The sequence below is a fragment of the Rhinolophus hipposideros genome (genome assembly GCF_964194185.1).
Source record: "Rhinolophus hipposideros genome assembly, chromosome: 7".
Classification (NCBI taxonomy): Eukaryota; Metazoa; Chordata; class Mammalia; order Chiroptera; family Rhinolophidae; genus Rhinolophus; species Rhinolophus hipposideros.
In genome coordinates this window covers 74550417-74573527 of record NC_138053.1, presented here as the reverse complement: position 1 = coordinate 74573527, position 23111 = coordinate 74550417, and the positions used below count along the sequence as shown (strand labels likewise).

At 36.2% G+C, this 23111-nt stretch overlaps 1 pseudogene across 1 annotated transcript; it reads left to right on the top strand.

Annotated features, from left to right (window-relative positions):
- Positions 1-20864: 20864 nt before the first annotated feature.
- LOC308499769 (putative inactive 1-aminocyclopropane-1-carboxylate synthase-like protein 2) lies at positions 20865-22174 on the top strand (annotated as a pseudogene). Its single transcript has 2 exons — positions 20865-21014; positions 21285-22174. The product of its transcript is annotated as a putative inactive 1-aminocyclopropane-1-carboxylate synthase-like protein 2 (transcript).
- The last annotated feature ends 937 nt before the right edge of the window (positions 22175-23111 follow it).

Below are 23111 nucleotides of genomic sequence, written 5' to 3'. Positions count from 1 at the left end.
AAACCTCCATAACTTTAGTATTAGAAATAAAGCAGTCCAGTGTGAAGCCCCTGAATCTATGTCTTCTCCTAGTAAGATTTACTCCATAGAAAATCACTTTCTTTTCATGGCTTTGTTAAACCATCCTTAAATAGAAATTGAAGTTAGAAATTGGAGTTCTTTAGAGCGAAAACAATGCAAAGCTCAAAGTCAGCAATATTTTTTTTCTAATAATTAAACCTTAAAGACAAAACAAATATTATTTTTAAATATCACAGCTCAAATTTCAGTTTGTTTTGATCATGTTAGATTTCTTTTGAAAAACTTGCAAAATTAACATTGTCAAAATTTTCAGTGCTACATCATTTTCACTGGGTATCTTAATTCCCACCAGTTTCAATATAGCTGATCTACTTTAGTGTTTTGGGTCAGGTTTTTTTAAATTTTTATTTTATTTTATTTTTTATTATTTGGTGAAGTCTCTCAAAGTAAGGAGAAAGTTGTTTTCCCTTTCTTGTTAAGTATGCAGTCAGAAAGAACAATCTTTTCAAGTTAAAAAGTTATTGCAATCTAATTGAAAACTTCAGGCCAAATTCTGGGAATGCTGTGGTTGACCATTCTCAATTGAAAATTGAAAACAGATTCTAGTTGGCTTTCAAAAGTAATCTGGCTAATAATCAAGATAGATAATGAGCAGACACATAAAGCCAATTAAAAAAGAAAATATTTTGAAATAAACAGAAAGAAGAAACAGGTTAAATAAATAAGGTATAACAAATTCATTCACTTGGCCAAAACATTAAGATTTTTTGTTTGTGTGGTTAATATAGAGTAACTTGATTTTCCAAAGATAACACTGAAGGAATGTTTGGAGAGAACTCTGATGTCTCTGGAGTTTTCCCAGTTCTAAACAAGGATTAACACCAACCATGCGTATATCTGCTGTAACCCCAAATGATCTCTTAAAGCTGTTGCATCTTCCCTCCTATTCTTTGAGGACCAATTAAAGAAGATTCATACCTTACAACCAAGAGACTGTACAAAATTTATGGAATTGGTACCTTCTGCAAAATTTAAGGTACTAATCCACCATTACTAGATCATATATTCCGAGTTATTTTCCCAATTTGAGAATGAATCTAAATTCCTTTCCTGAGATCCAGTCACACCTTTACTGAGATCTTTATCTTCATCAAAGAATACATATGTGTGTGTGTTATATATATACCTGTGTGTATACATATATATGTATACATATACATATATATGTATATATACATATACACCCATATATAGTCAACTATAAAGCATATTACATATATATTATATGTTTATAAGTAACATATAAAACACGTGTGTGTATATATGTGTATATACATTCTTCAATGAACAAAAAAGAACCCAATAAACATGTGACCTAAATTCATTCGCAAACTGGGAAAATAATTCAAACCATATGTTCCAATGTTGGATCAATAACTTACATTTTACACATATAGGATATATATATATATATGTAGATATATATATAGACACACACATATATACATGTACAGTATATATGAATATATATATACATATATACATATATACATATACATATATATTTATACATATACAGAGGGTGCCAAAAAATGTATACACATTTTAAGAAAACTATTAAAATTGTAATACTCAATATATACTGGTAACAAAGATGAATACAAGTCATGTTTGACTTCTGCAATTACAAGAGGTGCTCAAAGTGGTTACCATCAGCATCCAGACACTTCTGATTACGGCGAACTACTGCTTGAGCAACACTGACCAAAGTGTCCACTTGTATACATTTTTTGGCACCCCTGGTGTGTGTGTGTGTGTATGTGAGTATGTGAGTGTGTGTGTATAATATATATATGTGTATATAGTCCATTGATAAACTATTTATAAACATATATGTTATATGTAACATATATAACTTCAAGTTATATGTACATATGATTCGAAGTTAGAAATTCCAAGATGAAGTACTGAATTCTGGCTCTATCACTTCCTAGCTGTATGTCTTGTGGTAAATTACTTAACTTCCCTAACTCTGCAATAATATTTATAAAAGGAGAATAATAATACAATCCACTTCTTAAGATTATTGTGAGGACAAATGAAAATGCATGTAAAGTTCTTAGCCCACCGGCTGGCACATACTAAGTATTCTGATTGTGCCAGCCAATGTGCTTAAGAGCTTTACATATCTTCACCTATCATAATGTTTAATATCCACATATGTGTTATGTGGTAAGTGAGTATGTGTCTATCTATTTATCTATCATCTATCTATCTATCTACCGAGGGAGGGAAGGAGGAAAGAAAGAAGGAAGGAAGGAAGGAAGGAAGGAAGGAAGGAAGGAAGGAAGGAAGGAAGGAAGGAAGGAAGGAAGGAAATAAAAAAGGGAGAAAAGAGAGAGACAGAAAGGAAAGCCAACTGTTTGGTGATCAGACAATCTATGGATCCGACTCAGGCAAATACTGTCATACCCTTGGCATTGCTTCCAGGAACGCCATATTCTAAGCAACCCAGCTAATGAATTATGAACCTGGGACCAGCCATCTTTGAAACACGGTGTATGGTCTTTCATGTATAGGACAGACAAATTTGTTGATGCTGGTATGAAGGGTTTTGTTGGGAAGCAGCTTTCCACCACAATACCACAGACAGCTGGCAATGGTGGCTCAGGAAAGCAAAGGAGACTAGGTCTGTAATTAAGTGACAAGTAGGACACGAGTAGATGACAATCACCCACAGGCCTTTCTTGGCCCATATGCCATGTGCTTTCTGTGTTCTCCAGCAAAAATTACAGGTCTCAGGAGAAGCAGTTGCCCATCCATGGAAAGCAATGACTGCCTCATACTTGGTGTACCTTGGAGTGTTTTGTCTGGGGTTTAGTCATAGAGAGATCTCAATAAAAATCCTTAGTGATTTGATCTAATTTGAATTCATACCCAATTCTTAGTTTTGAAGAGACTTGTTAGGGTTAATAATCATAACAAAATAAGTAATCTGCATCAGTGTGAATGTAGATAGAAATTTTCTTCCAGATTTTAGATGTTTGTAGCACTTTTGCAATGATCATAAATAAGATGTGTCACTGAAGTCATATTATTGAATTTAAATATTGGAATCAAATTTAATAAATGGATTTTGGTACAAGGAAACATAACCTTTCACTGAACTTGTAGTATATACTAGGTGCTGTGCAAAGTACTTTCATAAATTGTTACTTAACCCCGTGGAGTAAGCATTACTGATAGTCCCATTTATTGGAAAAGGCAATTGAGGCTCAGGGGATCATACAGCGAGGAAGGGACAAAGATCAGGACTTCAGAACTCTTTTAAGCATGAAACTGTCTTGATTCTTTAGTGTTTGGGCAAGTAGTTCTTAGAAATGGAATAAGTATAAATAATTTAATGCAAAACTTGAGTAAACTGCAGTTACTTATTTTGATCTCTAGACTATGCTTTTGTATTTACAAAGTAAACCAGAAATGGAAACTGATACATAAGTTGGAAGAAGTAAAATATTTTTTAAAATACATACATACGTGTGTGTATATACATATAGGTCCATGGCAGTTTGAATTTAGAATAAAAGTAAAAAATGCCCCCCGAAGACACTCTAAACTTCCATATATATTTAAAAGTACAATTACATATAATTTTAAAGTGTTTCCAATAGAACATGTGTATCAGAAGAGCTTGTTAGAAATGTGGATATCTATTAGGTTGGTGCAAAAGCAATTGCGGCTTTTGCAATTATTTTTAACCTTTTAAACCACAGTTACTTTTGCACCAACCTAATAATTAGGCTTTACCTCAAATGAAAGGTGAGAGTCCAATAATTTTTATTTTTAAACAAGTGTTATGCAAACTAAAGTTTGAAAACCATTGCTTAGTTGTGTAATTCTCAAATTTGCCTCCAAGAGACTAAAGTCTCTTGGGGAAATTTAATAAAATACAAATGCCTTACCGCCACTCAAAAAGTCTCAGAATTTCTAAGGGTAGGGTCCAGGTATTATACGTTAAAAAAATGCCCTAGGAGATTGCAATGTAGAACTGGGGTTGCAGAAGCAGGCATGGAAGTATGCAGTAGTGACCAACTCCCTTCCGTTTGCTGATTGGCACTACTGCTGGCATTATTTCATATGATCACATTGTCCATTTACACACACATAAATGTACCTTTTGTGTTATATATAGTATTGCTTTATTATAAAAGTGATTCCTGTTTGTTGCAAAAAAAAAGAGAAAAATATAGGAGATATCTGAAAGATGGAAACAAAGACCATTCTCCACAATCTAAAACAATGACTGCTAACAATTTAATGTTCTTCCTTCTGATCTTTTTTTTTCTGTATTTATTTCTACTTAGCTTTTGTTAAAATATTGGGACCATACCATATAAATGACTTTATATACTGCTATTTCATATAACTTCTTCATGAACATTTTCTCTGATCGCTAAAAATTCTCTGAAAACAATCTGTACTGGCAACATACTCTTCCAGTGATTGGATCCACCATAATATACTATTCCTTATTCTTTCTACGATGAATACTCTAGAGGTGGTATCTCATTATTTATAATGTTCTTTATTATAATAAATCACAATTAAGAGACATTTTATATTTCATATTTGGTTTTCAATGTTTAAGGTAATTAGAGGTGTCCTAGTTTCTTAATAGACAGGTTTGTGCCTTGGGAAAGCGATCAAGGAAAGACTGTGGCTAGTCTTTTTAGATTCCCTTCTTCCTTTGAGTTAACATTCAGTGTGTATGCTCTGCTGGTGAAAAGTCCAGAATATCACCTATATTACTAACTAGTATCATCTTATAAATAAAAGGACAACGTTCTCATAATGTTTAAGTGGGTTCCTTTTTCCATACCCTCTGCCTATAATTTTTCCCAAATAATAACACAAATGATGATATAGTTAAGAAAGAAACAGAGTTGACCATGAAGATAATAAGTACAGAGTATGAGCCTGAATTCTAAATGCAGTAATTTTATGTATTTAGCATTAGGAGACCATTAAACACCTAGTGACAATATTCCATGGTCGTATTGTAGATACATAGCTTTGACACACATGCTGCAAATATTTCCCAGTTCATTATTTTTCTTTTAATTTTGTTCATTTTTTTTCATTCTCTACCTCACAGCTTTTCATTTTGATTCATGCAAACCCAACAATCTTTTCATTAGCTTTTACCCTTAATGCCGTGAAATAAAAGATTGTTTCCTATCTCATGATAACCTACTCTCATCTATGATTCCTCCCAAATATTTTAGAGGAAATATTTAAACCTCAGAAAACCTGAAAAAATTTATAGTGGAAACCCATATTCCTACCATTCAGATTCTACCATTTACATTGTTCTCTACTTACATATATATACATAATATACTCATCTTTTCATCACTCTATCCATCACATCAATCTATCTTTACTCATTTCTAAGTATTCTGTAGACATCAATTACTTCTGCCAAATTCTTCAGTAAGCACACCATATGTATTTGATATGTACTTTGTTTTTTCACTTTTACATATGGTTTTAGTTTCCTATGGCTGCTCAGACAAATTACTGCAAACTGGGTGTCTTAAAACAACACATTTATTCTCTTAGAGTTCTGGAGGCCAAAAAAAAAAAAAAAAAAAAAGTGTAATCAGTTTCACGGGGCTGAAAGTGGTGGCAGGGCTTGTTCTTTCTGGAGGTTCTAGGAGAGAATCTTTTCCATTTCCTTTCTAGCTTCTGGATTGCATATGTTCTCCAGCTTGTGATCATTTTCTCACATCACTCCAACCTCTTTCTTCCACTGTCATTTCTCTTCTGTAGCCAAACCTCTTTTTGCCTTCCCCTTTCTTATAAGGACACTTGGGATGACATTTGGGGTATACCCACCTATTCCAGGATAATCTTTCATCTCAAGATCCTTAATTTGATCACACACCTACAAATTCCCTTTTGCAATATGAGGTAGCATTCACAAGTTCTAAAGATTAGGACTTGGATATTGTTGGCAAGTAATTATTCAGCCTACCACACGTGCAAACATTTACTTCATTCTTTCTTTTGACATCAGCATAAAGTAACAATCTGACTTATTTTTTTCAAATATTTGCCCAGATTACTTCAAAATACAAATGTAAATTATTTTTAAATTTAAAATTCTCAAATTTAATTGAGATACTTTTCCTTATACTAAGTTCCTCATGTGTTCTCCCTATACTGAACTCTTCCAAAGTTGCTAATTATTGATTTGATTGTTGAATCTAATTCTAGGTGTTTTTTATCAGCAAAATTTCTTTAGAGTTGGAATAAAATGGTGAAAAAAAATTGAAGATATAGCTTCGTTGTAGAAAAATTGCCACCAAATTCCTACATACTAATTTATTCTCTGCCTCAATGTTTACATAATTATTTTATATAAAAGTAACTGTTTGTGGAATATAAGAAAGACCAAAATAATACCCACTCAACTCAGTCAATTATTAAATAATAAGGAGCTAAGACAAATGATAGATATGATCAGAAAACAAGCCAGAAGGGCTAAAAGAGATTTACATCAGAATCTTTATGCTAATTCTAAAATATATAGGACATTAAATTTTGAGTTATCTCTGAGACTTATCCTTATTCTAGTAAAGGCAACACTTGTACTTAATAAAAATAAACATCATTTTCCCAGTTGCCTTGTCTTCTGAGCAAGTTATGGAATTACTAGCATTAAATTATTTTAATTGAAACAAAACTTTTGGCATTGTACTATAGTCTTTAATCTTTGGTAAATAAACACGTAACTTTGCCAAGAGAACATTTTATTGGATAAATGTTCCATGTTGAATTGATCAGGCCCATTTCTAGAGAGTATGTTGCCAATTAATTGGCTATAAGAGGCATGTTTTTTTTACAAAATAATGGATGATGCATTTATTCCCCATGGCTACACCCTAAATAAATGGCCATTTTAAGGTTTCTTTGTAATTACTATTCTAATGGAATTATTATTAAATGTACTTGTGAGTTAATTATGAATAAATTTTCTGTGCATGCCTTTTTCTTTAATAGATTATTTTTTTGGTTCACAGAAAAATTAAGCAGAACACAAAGTGGTACATTTCTCACAATCTATGAACCTATATTGTGGCATCATTACCACCAAAGTCCACAGTTTACATCACTGCTCATTCCGGTGTTGCACATTTCATGGGTTTTGACAAAAGTATAATGACATGTATTCGTATTGTAGTATCACACAGAATAGTTTCACTGCCCTAAAAATTCTGTGTTCTGTCAATTCATCCCATCTCCCCTTCACCACTCTCCAACACCTAGCAACCACTGATCTTTTTCACTGTCTTCACAGTTTTGTCTATTCTAGAGTGTCATATAGGTGGAATCATACAACATGTAACTTCCTCAGTTTGACTTTTTTTTCACTTAGTTATATGCATTTAAGTTTCTTCCATACCTTTTTATGGCTTGATGTCTCATTTCCTTTTACTGCTGAATAACATTTCATTGTCTCGATGTACCACAGTTTTACTTATCAGTTCACCTACTGAAGGCTTTCTTGCTTGCTTCCAACTTTTGGAAATTATGAATAAAACTTCTATGAACATCTATGTGCAGGTTTTTGTGTGGACATAAGTTTTCAACTCCTTTGGATAAATACCAAGGAGTGTGATAGCTGTATTGTATGGTAAGAGTATGTTTAGTTTCATAAGAAATCGACAAACTGTCTTCCAAAGTGGCTGTACCATTTTGCATTCCCACCAACAATGAATGAGAATTCCTGTTGCTCCACTTCCAACATCAATATTTGGTGTTGTCAGCGTTTTGGATTTTAGCAATTTTATTAGGTGTACAGTAGTATTTGTCGCTGTTTTAATTTGCAATTCCCTAATGACATACAATGTTGAGCATGTTTTCATATGCATATTTTCCATCTATATATCTTTGGCGAGATGTCTGTTCAGATCTTTGCCCATTTTTAAATAAAAGTGTTCATTTTCTTATTGTTGAGTTTTAAGTTATTTGTATATTTTGAATAACAGTTCTTTATCAGATGTCTTTTGCAATATTTTCTTCTAGTCTGTGACTTATCTTCTCATTCTCTCGAGTGCACACATATATTTTTGTTTTCCTCATTATATTATACATCTGACATTATTTAAATATATTTCTTTTTATATTATAATGATGATTTATTTAATGTTGACTTTTACAGGTATTTGAAAATAATTTCTTGAGAAGTTTGGATGTCCCTTAATATAATATCGATATAAATACCTTCATGTGAATGGATGAAGTGGAATAGATGTGACAACCATTGGAGTTCAGGACTCAAAGAAGTGTGAAACTGTCAGATGAGTCAACCAAATGGACATTGAAGATACTTGGAATTATGATAGATCTTGAGGTGGAGGTAGGATTTGACAAATATAGGGGAGTGATTAGAAAATTGAGAAAGGCTTCATAAAGGAGGGTACATTTGACCTGGCTCTCATAGAGGAATGGGAATTCTCTATATAGAGAGATATAATGGCAGATGTATTTTGCAGAGGATACTGTATGTGCAAAGTTCATAGACAGGAAAAAATATTTAGGGAATGGTGAGCAGTTTTATGTTGCTAGAGCAGAGAGGAAATAGAGGTTTAAGCCAGTTTATGAAGAATCTTACATGTTATAATAAAGAGTTTGGATATACTCTGGTTAACAGCTATTGCCAATAATCATTTTATAAGCCTAAGAAATCAAAAACTTTTATTTTTTGTGTGAAAGGAAATATCCTCCATAATATAGATAAGACAGATCTCCTCACACTCTCCCACCCCAACTTTTTTGGGGAGACTTATGTATTACTTGGGGCAGTTAAGAGGCAAACAGACTTGACCTAATTAGTCATATTTTCTTTGTTTTGCTGAATCCATCTGGGAATGGGTAGATGTAGTTCGTCTCCCATGTCTTAATGAAGGAGTGGGGAGGATGAGATTAATGAGCATTTTCCAGGGAAGTGATTCCATGGTGTATCAGTCAGCTTTGCTACAGCAGCAGACAACCCCAATACCAGTAGCTTAAGGGAGACACCAATTATTTCTGCTGTGATTACCAGCAGCTCTCCTGGTCTCCACCTAGTAGGCTTCTCAGAGTTCTGATTGTTTCTGCTGGGCAAGATTCCACTCCATATATCTTTTGGTAGCTACTTTTGGGGATATACTATTATCATGATGGAAGGCCAGAGCAAAAGCACAGCAGCCAAGCCATTCTGGGGCATTTCATTTAAAGCTTCTTTTGGTCAACATGGTGAAAAAGACTCTCTTCTGACCAAATTCCAGTCAGGCTCCTATGAGCTCTTTTCTTGACTAGACCTCAACGTTGGTCTATGAAAACATCAGACTCTCAGTATAAATGATTTCATTTATCTCTCCCCTTCACACACATTGAGAGACGAACAAACGTTAGTATAGTATCTAACAGCTGAAGGCCTCTGTCCTAGGAAAACCCCAGCTCCTCCTAAAATTCCTGCCTGAGAAAGCCCAACTCTGCCAGGAAAATTGACTGTTTGTTCCAGCCAAAACCTGTTGATAGGCAGTTAGATCTGAACCCCCTCTTAGATCTGTTACTTGAGAAATGTTGCAATTATAATTTCTTTCTCTGCGGTTTTGAGATATAAGTATTCCATGAACCAAAACTATTTCCTCAAGGATCTCAGAGACTTCTCTTTAAAATCCAGTCATTCAGGAAGATAACTGTAGCTCTTGGTCACTGTGGGAGGGTAGGTAGGATAGCCTAACTTCTTACATCACTATCTCCTGTCATAAAGACACAGAAATTTGTTTCTTCTCCAGATAAGCACTAATTAGCAAACCCAGATGGTCTAGTCATGTTAACTGACCCCTCTTACCACTTTTTAAAAATTTCCATTTTCCCGGCTCTGCTCAAGTCTTGGATCCCTGTTCCCTACTCCTTACACTCCCTTTAAAACACCCAGTGGTCTCTGCAGGAAGGGAAGCTGAGTTCAGTTTACACTGGACCCTTTTCCTGTTGCAAGAGCTTATCACTGAATAAAATCTATCTTCCCAGCTTTCACTAGTACCTGGCTTTGTCTTCGACAGTGACAAATGTCACATCTGATCAGATCCCAAAGCCTGTCAAATGACCAAGCCCAAAGTCAATGGAGGCTAGGAAATATGACAAGGGCAGAAAACAAGCAAATATGTAAACCAATGATAATGTACAAAGATTTGAATACGACAGATTCCATAAGGTGGTCTTTCTGTCAGATTTTTAAAAAAGAAGTGTTAAAAGTGGTGTGTTTGACATAGCAAACATAAACAGCAAAAGTTGTAACAATGTTTCTATCTTAATTGGCCAAGGCAAAATTCCCTCAAGGGAACAAAACCCATAAAGAAGTGCATAAACTTTAGTATCAGAAATATGTTACTCATTTTCATTCTTAACTGATTAGTAGTGCTCCAATTTTCTTTCAATGGAAGTCATTAGTTGTACTGCTCTGTCATTATTATAAATGTGTATTTGATAATGAAATATAGGAAAACTCATAAAAATTGCCGAGAAATCAGGAGTCTAAAAAGCATCTAAAATCCCTACGTCATGTAAATTTTGTTAAAATCTCCCAACCAGATTTTATTTTCATTTTACTTAATAAAATCAAGAAACACAGTGGTTACCACTTGATGTGCCTTTTCAGATATTTAGGCCATACTAGAAAAAAATAATACCAATTATTTAAGACAGTAGTGTGTGTATTGAAATTGCTCAGCCTTTAAAATTTTAGGCTTGCTATGTTCCAGCAGACAGTACAAAATGTCTATTTAGATGATATTCACAGTCCAGTGTCAGCAAACAGTCTAAGAAAATTAAATTCCAGGCTTGTGTGTGTGTGATATTTGATAGAAGGGAAAATAACTTATGTTCTGTGATATTTGATTTGAAGGGAAAATAACTGTAATGTGGTGACAAATTTGAAGTGACAGAAGTAATACATCTTCACTTCAAATTCAATATACTTGACATCTTTATCAATTAATTGGAGGGGGGAGGGCAGTAGATCATAAGAGGACAATCACATTGATGATAGGTAGTTAATGGTAAAAGATTCTAAATTACTTTGTTTAATACATTCAATGGTCGTCTATGAGGTGGAAAGTTTACTTGTATTTTGTGGATGGAGGAATGAAAAGGAAAGGAAAAAAATTAATAAAGTATGGTCCTTGCCCTCTATGAATTTGCTGGGTAGTGAAAAGTTTCAGGAATTGATGTTAAACGTTTATGTGTTTGATGTTGATCATGACATAACTTGTGTTCACAATATCACACTGAGTGGACAACAAGGAAAGGAAAAGGGGGGTGTTTGTTCTTTAGAGAAATTAGAGTTGAGAATTATTGGAACAAATTGGAGACATGAGTAAACACTACTGAAATAACATTGAGAGAGGAGCCAATTTGTCTAAAAATAACTTGTACTTTTAGTAAATTGAGAGCTTGTTTTAAGTAAATATGACTAAAATTTACACGATTATGGCAAATCAGATAGGAAGCCAAATGATCTAAAGAATTAGGTCAGATTTCAAATAAAACTAATTACAAACACAATATTAATAACAATAGTAAAAGCCACTACTCACTGAATATTTCTGATGCCAGTCACTGTGCTAGACAATTTATATACAATACCCTTATAATTCTTAAAACTGCCCTATGAGTTTGATGCTATTATTATCACCCTTTCACTAGTAGTGAAAATTAAGGCTTGGAATGACCTCGTAACTTTTCCAAGTTTACAAGCTATTAAATTAGTGGGACAAAGATTCAAGTTTTACTCCAGAGTTTGTGTTAATCAGCTAGGGCACTTTTTTCAGTAATAAGAATTCTTTAATTATGTGATCATATCATAATATTTCATAGACAGCCAAATAGAAAACCATGGGTATTTGTTTTTTCTACATAGTTGGTCCCAGGACAGTAATATATATATATATATATATATATATATATATATATATATATATATATATATATATATATATATATATATATATATTTATTTATGATGGTTCATGTCATCTCAGGGGGAAATAAGTGACTTTAATGGGATTGAAGGAGGAGATTTTTTTTTAGGTGATTAACTAAAAAGGACATGGCTTAGAAAAAAATGGTGGGGCAACCTTATCCTGGATCTTTCTGGCTAGTAAGAAGCTATCTGCAAGCATTATGTGGGGGTTCTGCTGTTTTGGGGTGAAGCCTGACTTCTCTTTGCTGCTGTATGGAGTCTATAGAGGCTAAATAATCCTGAGCCTTGGCATTTGGGAAACAAAAGTGGGATTGTCCCAGCTGTCTGCTGCGACATCCCTGCCACTCCAAGTTCCGTGGGTGGGGATAGTGTCTTGGTGCCAGTTGAGGCAACAGTCCCTCTCACCACTTGCTATGTCAAGTTAAGTCAGTCAAAGAAAACTATCGATAAAGTTTGGTTTCTGTAGAGACATTCCAGACTGAGAGCTCCTGCTTCCTAGTGAGACACTTCTACCTTGAGAACGATTTCACTGTTGCTTCACTGCTGGGTCTCCTTCCTGGATGGATCTCTAAACTCAGAGAGTGTTCAGTATTGCTGCCAATGATTTTCCCAGGATCAGCCCTGTTACTGGTGCAGCTTCCTGGATGTTGTCTTCTACAACCACACACAAACTGGCCTGGTCAGGACACAGAGGAAACATGACGGACTCAAGAAGGTCTTCAAAAGCTCTTTGGGGATGACTATTATTACAATTTCAGCACCATCATGGTTTTAAAATGGTTGAATTAGATTTAAGCCTCCCTAGCTCTAACATTCTATGAATAAACAGAGTTTGTGGGTAGGCCCAGTAACACACCCATCACATGTTTCTGGGAAAATGCATTACAAATCTAGACTCAATAAACTGATTTCTGGAATCGATTCCTTAAAGCTGGGAACAGACTAAGTGGGAGTGAAACATAAAGGCTTTGGAAGACAACATATTGTGTCCACATTTGGCAGAGCCCAGAGTCACTTTGCTACTCCAAATGCTGAAATAAAATAGTACCTTAGATGAAAATCTCAGCTTTCTTCAACAAAATAGTTTTCATAAGAAATCTGCTATCCCAATCCAAGCAAACATTTTGTAAAGTTGTTTTTTTTCTTCCAGCTTTATTGGGATATAATTGACAAAATCGTAAGATATTTTAAGTGTACAATGTGATGTGTATATATGTATACATTGTGAAAAAAATTCCCCCGTTGAGTTAATTAACACATCCATCACTTCACATATTTACACTTTTTTTGTGTGTGAGAACATTTAAGTTATATTCTCTTAGCAAATTTCAATTATACACTAACAGTGTTATTAACTAGCGCCACCATGTTATTCATTAGATACTCAGAACTTATTCTTCTTATAACTGAAAGTTTGTACCCTTTTACCAACCTCTTCCTACTTCCCCCACTTCCTAGCCCCTAGCAAACATTTTTCTACTCTCCTTTTCTATGATTTCAACTTTATTTTTTTAAAGATTCCATATGTAATTGATACCATGTATTTGTCTTTCTCTGTCTGGCTTATTTCACTTAGCATAATGCCTTTCAGGTTTACCCATGTTGTCACAAATGATGGGATTTCCTTTTTTTCTAAAGCTGACTAACACTCCATCACCAAGTTTTAAAAGATGTATTGATGATATGGTGTAAAGGCAGGCTCACAGTTGGGTTTCTTTTTGGTGTCAAGGATGACACTCCCCACACCACCCATCTTTTTCCTCTCAAAAGCAGCAAACAAATCCCTCCTGCCCCTTGCCACTGCCTGTATTCCAATGTCCATCACCATCCCCTTTTCTCCTCCACAGCCCAAATTACCAGTGACTTTTTCTTAACAAAGATGTGTCCCTTCATGAAAGGAATTCTTATAGGGACTGCCAAGAGAATGGCATTTATCTATTTTGTTACATAAATGATCAGGGCATATGTAATTTTTTTCAAAGAGTATTTTTCCCCCATAGGATTCTAATTTCTAGAATATAGTGTATTAGTAATCATCATCAGTCAAGTTCATGTTTGTAGCTAGGAAAACATCAAAGCTAAGAAGTGAAATGGTTCTCCCTTCCTAGAAAGACTGATTGTAAACCTAATCCTGTAGCTTGTCTCAAAACCATTGCACTTAAAACTTTGTCATTGATTAAGCCCCTTTATTAACATTTTGGGTAAAGTAAAGGAAAGGTAGAAATTCTTTTAGATAGTCTTTACATATTTGTAAGCAATTACTAATAAGGGCTTGGCTATCTTTTCCTTTTAACCAGATTGCATAAATTTCATGTCAATTATTCCCTCCTAGTTACCAGTTTTTAAAACTTTAATCATTCCTCTTGCTCCTTTTTTAACTTTCCTGCATTTAACATTATTTGCACTTATTTGATTAATTGTGATTAAGTAGTAAAAATATGCACACATATTTTGAATATTTTTACTGCTTGTCGTATTTGATAAATGTATTTTGATCCTGATCACACTAATTTAGTGTGTTCTAATATGATATATGTACATTAAGTATGCTCCATGCTAATCATTTAGTTATTTCCTTTAATGCAACCCAATCTCTGCTTTTGCTGGAAGCAGATCAGGGTGTTTCCTATTTTTTGTTTTTAATTCCACCGTTCCCCAAGGCTTTCTTAATTCTGTTTTTCATGGAGAGGTAACATTTTGCCTCTGAATATTTAAGCCATGATTAATATATATCCACATAGCATTTGACTTGTTAAATGAGGGTTTTTTTTTTAAATGAAATATTAGGTTAATAGGTAAAAAAGGCAATTTATAATATATCACTTCCCAGCCTCATATCTAGAATTTTCTTTGTGAAATATAATTCTAGAAAAGATCTCCTTTCATATTCATTATTTAATTTATCACATTGTGGATCTCAATGATTGGTGGGACTAGCTCATGAAATGCAATGCTCAAGGAAGAAAGTAAATAATATTATTTGAATTCATTTGCTAGTTTTGTGCTTTATATGAAATATTTTATTCTATTCTCCCAACTGTCATAATGTAATTAATTTCAATTTAGAGATAAAGAAGTTAGGGTTTATAGATGTTCAAAAGCTTGGCCAGGTTCATACTAGTAAGTGGTAATGCTACTTTCATCTACTGCTCAAGTTAATTTTTTCTGATTTTTGCAGGGCCCATGAATTCAGAGACTGTAATTTGTTTTATTTTGTTGCTACATTCAGGTCTACTATTTATAGAAGAATAATGTGCCAAATATTGTTGTCAAAAGGATTTTCATATGAAACTAGCTCTACAGAAAGTCTTTTTTGTCCCTTTCCTTCACTCACTCTTGTGATAGTGATGATGGCAACAATATGTTCTATTCCACACGCTCATCTTACAACTGCTCCCATCAAGGAAGGGGCTCTATGTTTTCGCCACCTGAATCTAGTTGTTGGAGGTAGTGACACTTTGTGACTTCTTATGTTAGTTAAATCATAAAAGGTGATTTTTTGACCTTGTTCTCTTGGGACTCTCACTCATTCCAGTCACCATACTGTTAGGAAGACCAAGCAGCCTTGCAGAGGTCCACATGGTAGAATGCAAAGCTCCAGGCATCAGACACTCACGACTCAACTATCAGCCAATGGCCAGCACCAGCTTGCCAGCCATGTGAGTGAATCATCTTGGAGGGGATCCTGTGGTCCCCAGGTGAGCTGATGCTACATGGACCAGCGGTGAGCTTGTCACAGATCCCAGTCAAAATTGAGGCTATGAAAGTTCAATAAACTATTGCTAGTGTTAGAAGCCACTGTTTTGTGTCGATTTGTTATTAAAAAAATGAATAACTTAAATAAATGTCAAATGTTCTTCTGGATTCATGGAAAGCTTACTTTTAAAAATCATTTTCATTGCACTGTTATTTTTGAAAGTTCCCTATCCATTAAATGAACTCAGACCTAATCTGATAAAAACAACCTAAGCAAAGTTTTCAGGTCCAGGAAAGCTTGCACAAATCTGAAATCATTTCTGTTTTGTAGTTTTACACTTATCCTGTACTATTATAAAGCCGGGTATGTCTGTTTTAACCAAAATAGTCCAGGAAAAAGCAAATTAGTTTATTTATTCTGGACTTGCTGTGGGGGTATAAATAAAGGAAGTAACCTTTGTACTAGTGGAAGTTTAAAAGGATTCTATTTGAACCTCAGACAATTCCATTGCCACAAGTTATCTATCTTCTATTAATTCTATAATTGAATAAATGTCTTATTTAACTTATGGATTCTCTCCTTCTAACAAACTTCTTTCACTAAGAGCATATTTCTTTCAGTCTATTTATTTTGTGTGTGTGTGTTATTTACAGATTTCTTAAAATTTATTTTTCCTTAAAAATATAATTTTTCTTTCCCTTTTTCTTCAATATGGTCATAAATATCAAGGTTATCATTTCTAGTTAGTCAGGCTTAAACATCCATTTGACAAGCTCATAAGATCATCAGTTATCCATATGCATATTTTATCATGGCATAAATAGACTATACTGTGTAATATTGTTGAATATATGATTCATATTAACTGTTTGAAAGGGTAGGTGGACAAGAGCTCAGGAAAGTCACACAGGTGACCTCACCTTATTATTACTGAGGGTCTGTATTCTAGGGACACCAGCTTTGATCTTCGACATGTGGCACTGACAGACTGGAGATAGTTCATTGTCTTAAGGCAAAGCAGAAACCAAGGCCTTAGTCTTGGTTTCCTCTTCCCTAGAAAACAAAGCTTGAAACAGGGGTTTGTATGCAGGTAATTTATTTAGGAAGTAATCCTAGGTAACAGAAATGGGGACTGAGGAACTGTCACCTGGAAGGAGAGAAAGGAATGTGAGTAATTTATCAAGTTGGTCATCAGGTAGCTACAGAAGCTCAATTCTACTGGGAGCTTCTGATGAGCTCTTTAGACAGCGAAGGCTCCAAGTCCCATCAGACTTCACTTAAGGACAAATTCAAAAATAGAGTGATTAAGAATTTCAACACAGTTACAACAGGGCACTAAACTCAGGTCCTTCTGAGTGCAGGACCCTGTACGCCTGCACTGGTGGCTCCCCTAGGAAACGACCCCAGCTTTGATCTTCAACATGTGTCACTGAAAGACTGGAGATGGTTCATTGTCTTAAGGCAAAGCAGTGTGAATGCAGAAAAGAGCTGGGAGGCCGAGGGAGTCTTGAGAACATGAGCTCATGAGCTACAGAAATGCACAAAAATTCGGTGAAGCATTCCAACGTCAGCAGCTTAGAAACGGGCATTTTAGTGTAAACTCAGCCTACATCTGAGAACGGAGAGGTCTCAGCTGTCATTTAGGTTACACTTGTGTTAGGACAGCCTTTGGCCACCGTACTTTTGGAATAGCTTCAACACATTTGCAATTCATATGCAGTTTCTAATGAGGAACTCTTGAGTCTTTGTCACACTTTGCCATTTCTCTTATCTCTTCATCCTGTGTCAATATTGTCTTAGTCAGATCAGGCTGCCATAGAAAAAACAAAACACAACAAAACACCATAGTCTGGGTGGATGCTTCAACAATAGAATTTATTTCTCATAGTTCTGGAAACCAAAAAGTCCAAGATCAAAGTGCTGGCTGATTTAATTCCTGGTGAGAACTCCCTTACTGCTTTGCAGATGGCCATCTTTTGGCTATATCATCACATGGCCTTTTCTCAGTACATACACATGGGAAGAGGGACACATACACACACACACACACACACACACACACACACACACACACACACACACAGAGGTGAGGAGAAAGAGACAGAGAGAGAGATAAAGAGAGGGGGCATTCATTTTCTCTTTTTTATAAAGCCACCAATCCTATCCTATTAAGTTCCCAGCCTTATAACCTCATTTAATGTTAATTACCTCCTAAAAGCCCTGTCTCTAAATATAATCATACTGAAAGGTAGGGCTTTAACATATGAATTTGGGGGTGGGGGGGCTCAATACAGTCCATAGCAAGTATATATTTTAAAATCCCAAGTGTTGGATTTCTTGTTTACCCACATTCAATTTGATATTGTTTGTTTGTTTCTTTCTTTCCTTCCTTTTTTAAAACAAATTTTATTGGGAAATAGTGTGTTTCTCCAGGCCCCATCAACTCCAAGTCATTGTCCTTTAATCTAGTTGTGGAGGGCGCAGCTCAGCTCCAAGTCCAGTTGCCATTTTCAACCTTCACTTGCAGGGGGCGCAGCCCACCATCCCATGTGGGAATTGAACTGGCAACCTAGTTGTTGAAAGCTTGCACCCTAACCAACTGAGCCATCTGGCTGTCCCTGATATTGTTTCATTGGGTCCATTTAACTTGCTGAAATACTTAGGGCTCTTATTCCATGAAGGGGATACTTAGAAACTTAGAACAGCCAGAGTTGTACAAAAGGGGCAGTTCTCTGAATCATGATGTAGAAAGGTTTTTCTCATTGACAGTATTCAAGCAGGGGCAGAATATTTTATACTCTGGTCACTGTCTAAGATTGAATTTGTCCAAGCACCATGGAATTGATGTGAATAGCAAGGGATGTGCTTTGTGTAGCACCTTTTGGTGCTCTGAGAAGGCTCATTTCCTGTTATAAAGTGTGCTAAGGAATGCTTAGAGTCTGCACTAATATCTTAGGTATTCCGTAACAAAGTACCACAAACTAGATGGTATCAAACAACAGAAATGCATTGTCTCACAGTCCCAGAGGTTAGAAGTCCAAAATCAAGGTGTTAGCAGGCCTTGCTCTCTCTGATACCTAAAGGGAGAATCTTTCCTGCCTCTTCATAGTTTCTGATGATTGACGTCGACCCTTGGCATTCTTTGGCTTGCCGCTGCTCCACTCTAGTCTTTACCTCTGTTGTCCATAACGACACCAGTCATATTTGATTAGTGTCTACTCTAATGATCCCAACTTAACTTGACTACATCTACAAAGACACTATTTCTAAATAAGGTCTCATGCACAGGAACCAGGAGTTAGGACTTCAACATTTCTTTTTGGAAGACACCATTCAACTCCTAACAGTATTCCAAGGAGGTTGATGAACTGCACTTTAATACTGGCTAAATTATCTAAGTAAATCAATTTACCTCTCAGAACTGCAGTTTCTGAAGTTAAAATCAGAGCAATAACTTTCTCTCACACCGGACAGGGAATGATGCGACTATTTGTAGAACTGGCACTTGGACATATGAACTCAAAACTCTCATAGATGGACATCTTTATTGTAACTCTGTCAATATAGGTGCATTTCCAAATGATTTTTTTTTCCATTGAGTATAATGAAAGCATGAAGTGCTTAATCTCTAATGAGTAAGAAAAATCTCATGAACACTAGCTACAAAAGGCCAAAAGGCAGGATCTGCAATAAGAACATGAGAAACAACATAGTTTTATTTCATTTTGAAGGAGCCTGAGAAAATGAACTGACTTAGTCAACACACTCTATTCAGTCCACATGAGGAAAAGAAAAACACAAGGGAACTGTTTTAGGAATTTATTCTAAGATTTACGATCTAATTTTTCACTGTGAAATTCACTTTGTTCCCACAATATCTTATTCAAAAACTTTCTGGTGACCTAAATCAGTCATTTTCTCTTTACAGCCCATTTTCCATCCTGTCCTGATTTCCAGCTGCTCTTCGTGTTCACTGTTGATTATTGTCTGTGATAATTTGGGTAGGTATCCAACATGTTTCCAAACATTAGAGGAAGGAGCAAAAAATACATTTCAGTCTAGAATCATGCTGGAAGGATGTGTTCTCAACAGCTTAAAGTAATGGCTATGGACTGAGAATGGCCAAAATAATCTTGAAAAATAACAAAGTTGAATGACTCATACTTTCTGGTTTGAAAACTTATTACAAAACTACTATAATCAAGACAGTGTGGTACTGGCATAAGAATAGACATACAGATCAATGGAATAGAATTGAGAGTCCAGAAATAAACTTACATTACTGGCAAATTTATTTTCAATAAATATGCTAAGGCAATTCAATGGGATAAAAAATATTTTTAAAATAAATGGTACTGGGACAATGGAATATCCACATGCAAAAGAGTGAAATTGGACCTCTACCTCATACCATACATAAAAAATGAACTAAAACTGGATCATAGACCTAAATGTAAGAGCTACATTTAGAAAAGTCTTAGAAAAAAACATAGGAGTAAACCTTAGTGACCTTTATTTAAGCAATAGTTTCTTTAACATCACACCAAAAGCATAAGACATAAAAGGAAAAAAAAATGGATAAATTGGACTTCATGAAAAAAAATTTGTGCTGCAAATGATATCAAAAAAATGTAAAGACAACACACAAACAGAAGATATTTGTAAATCATATGCTTGACAAAAGTCTTATATCTAGAATATATAAAGAATACCAATAACTTAATAATATAAGGACAAACAGCCCAATTGAGAAGTTGGCAAAGAATTTGAATAGACATTCATCCTAAGAAGATATACAAATAGCCAATGAGCACATAAAAAGATGCTCAATATTATTAAGGAGGGAAATGTCAATCAACAATGCAATCAGGTACCACTTCAAATTCACTAGTATGGTTAGAATAAAAAAGATGTGTAAGTAAGCTTAGTGAGAGAAGGAGGGTGGTGGAAAGGTCTCTGAGCCCTGACAGCCAAGAGTGATTTCGTCGGGCATAAGGATTTTATATCAGGGGGAGATGAGTAGGAACAGAACCAAAAGTTCTAGCCAGCCTGCTGAGGTCAATACAAATATCCAGAGTATGAGTCACAGATCAGACACCCTCCCCATGCCCTATGGCCAGATGGAGGCCAGGGCCTTGGAAACCAGAACATTCACACCCAGCTGAGGGAGATGAGACTACACTTGCAGCAGATCATAGAGGGGCACATCCTACAGCCAATGACCAGATGTCTGCAGTAGGGCCTGGTGTTGGAAGAGCAGAGGTACAATTAGGCCACACTGAAGCAGGAGATCCTTCTGAGCAGCTTAATATGTCAGATGGTCAGCCTCCTTCAATTTGGGGCCATGGGTGGCTCGGGGCTCCACCTGACTTGCCCTTCCCAGGACTCTAGGGATGATATCGGAGGGGGCAGTGGGCCCAGTCATCCAGGTAGCCTGACCAGCTAATTCACCAATTAAGTGATTTTGTCAGTCATGACCTGTCCAACCATGGGAGTGACATCTCTGTCTTATACCACTCCAATGTCCAGCAGTATGAGACCTACCAAGGAGACAAGTACCATGAGGAGAAGGACACAGGGTTTCATTAACCTTGGAACCAGTGAGAAAAAGCTCTGCATTGATCTGATGACTGACAGGTTGAGTCGGGGTGACATGAACCACACTGAGGAGGTCCTGCCACATTATTCCAATTACAGAGGGAAACCGTTCCTGTGGAAAGATGTGACCTGGTCCTGGCCTAGTCTTGCAAGGCACCTATCCATTTTGATCCAGAAAACTTGGTGGTTGTAAATGGCTGCTGCTCTGTCTTCCCTGTGCTGACCATGGTTCCGGGTGACCCCGGTGAGTCCTTTTTGCCCCCTGCCCCCTTCTATAGTGGATTTGGCTTTATTTCCCATGTGTTTGTGAAAGTTGAGCTGATTCTTGTTTACCTGGGCAGTGAGATCACTGATCTGAACACCCATCCTTTCTAGCTCACTGAGGACAAGTTGGAGCAAGCCTTGTTGAGGCTAGGCTTAAGGGGGGAAAGGTCAGTGATCTCCTGCTGATTAACTCTCAAAATCCTTTGGGTGACATCTATTCCTGAGACTCACTGAAGGAACACCTGGGATTTGCCAAAGGTACAACTGTATGTGATTATAGATGAGACTTACATGCTGCATTTGATGAACCCATCAATTTCAGTGGCCTGTTGGCTGACCTCAACAGTACCCCTGTGATCTGGGGCACCATAAGGATTTTGGCATCTCTGGCTTCTACTTTGGCACTCTGTATACTCTGCAAAAAGGAAGTGGTCTCTGCCATGAGCTCCTTTGTCTACCTGCACAGCATTTCTGGCATCGCCTTGCGATAGCTATGTTGGTTGCTCCAGGACAGAGAACAGATTGACAAATTGTACTTGCCCCTAGTTACTCCCAGCTGAGTGTAGCTCACAGGTACCTCATTAATAAGTTAAAGGCATTGAAGATCCCCTTTCTCAATCATGGCTCTGGCCTCTGTGGATCAACTTAAAAAAGCACATGGACTCATGACCATCTGAGGAAGAGTTGCTCCTCCTTTGCTGCTTCCTGGAGAAAAACATGTCCCATGGCAAGACCCGCAAGTGTAAGGAGTCTGGCTGGTTCTGTCTCATCTTTGAGGACAAGTTCCTCCACCTAAAACTCACCACATATCAGTTCCATCTGGTGCTAGTGGAACAGAAGCAGGATCTGACAGGGAAGTAACTGGAGGATGCACTTCAGCCAGTCGCATGGTCAGGATGTCCCTGATATCACTACCCTCTGCTCCAGAAGGTGGGGGTATTGAACTCTATGTACTATAACTAAGTGAATAGTGGGCTCCTCCAGGAAGGTGCTCATCTGACTCCGTTATCAACCTCCTTACACTGAGCATCTGTCATTTTTGGAAGCTGCAGACTTCTTTTTAGTCATTATATGTGTGGGAAATGTTTTTGATGGGGGTTAGGAGGAATCCTCTAGAGGAACAAAGGGAAGTCTCTGGGCCCCTATTTAGATGGGTTTATTTTGTATTTGATATCTGTTAAATTTCACATTCTTTTAAATTCCAGGCCTATTTTATTTCTCGGTCACGTTCTTTATAATCACCTTTGGGAGCTAGATGATTTTTTTTTGTCCTTTTTAAAGTTCTAAGGCAGTTGCATGTGAACAAGAATGCTGTCTGGGGCAGGCCAAAAAGGAAGGAAACAAGTGTTTCCTAATTGGTGGATGCAGTGTCCTATAGGATCCTGACAAGATCACACCCACCTTACCCATGAGTGGCTGAGTGGCAGGGTGGGGTATAATTCAGATGTTCTTATTTGCAAATATGAGTTCTTTCCATTCTCACCTTTTCAAAAGGCT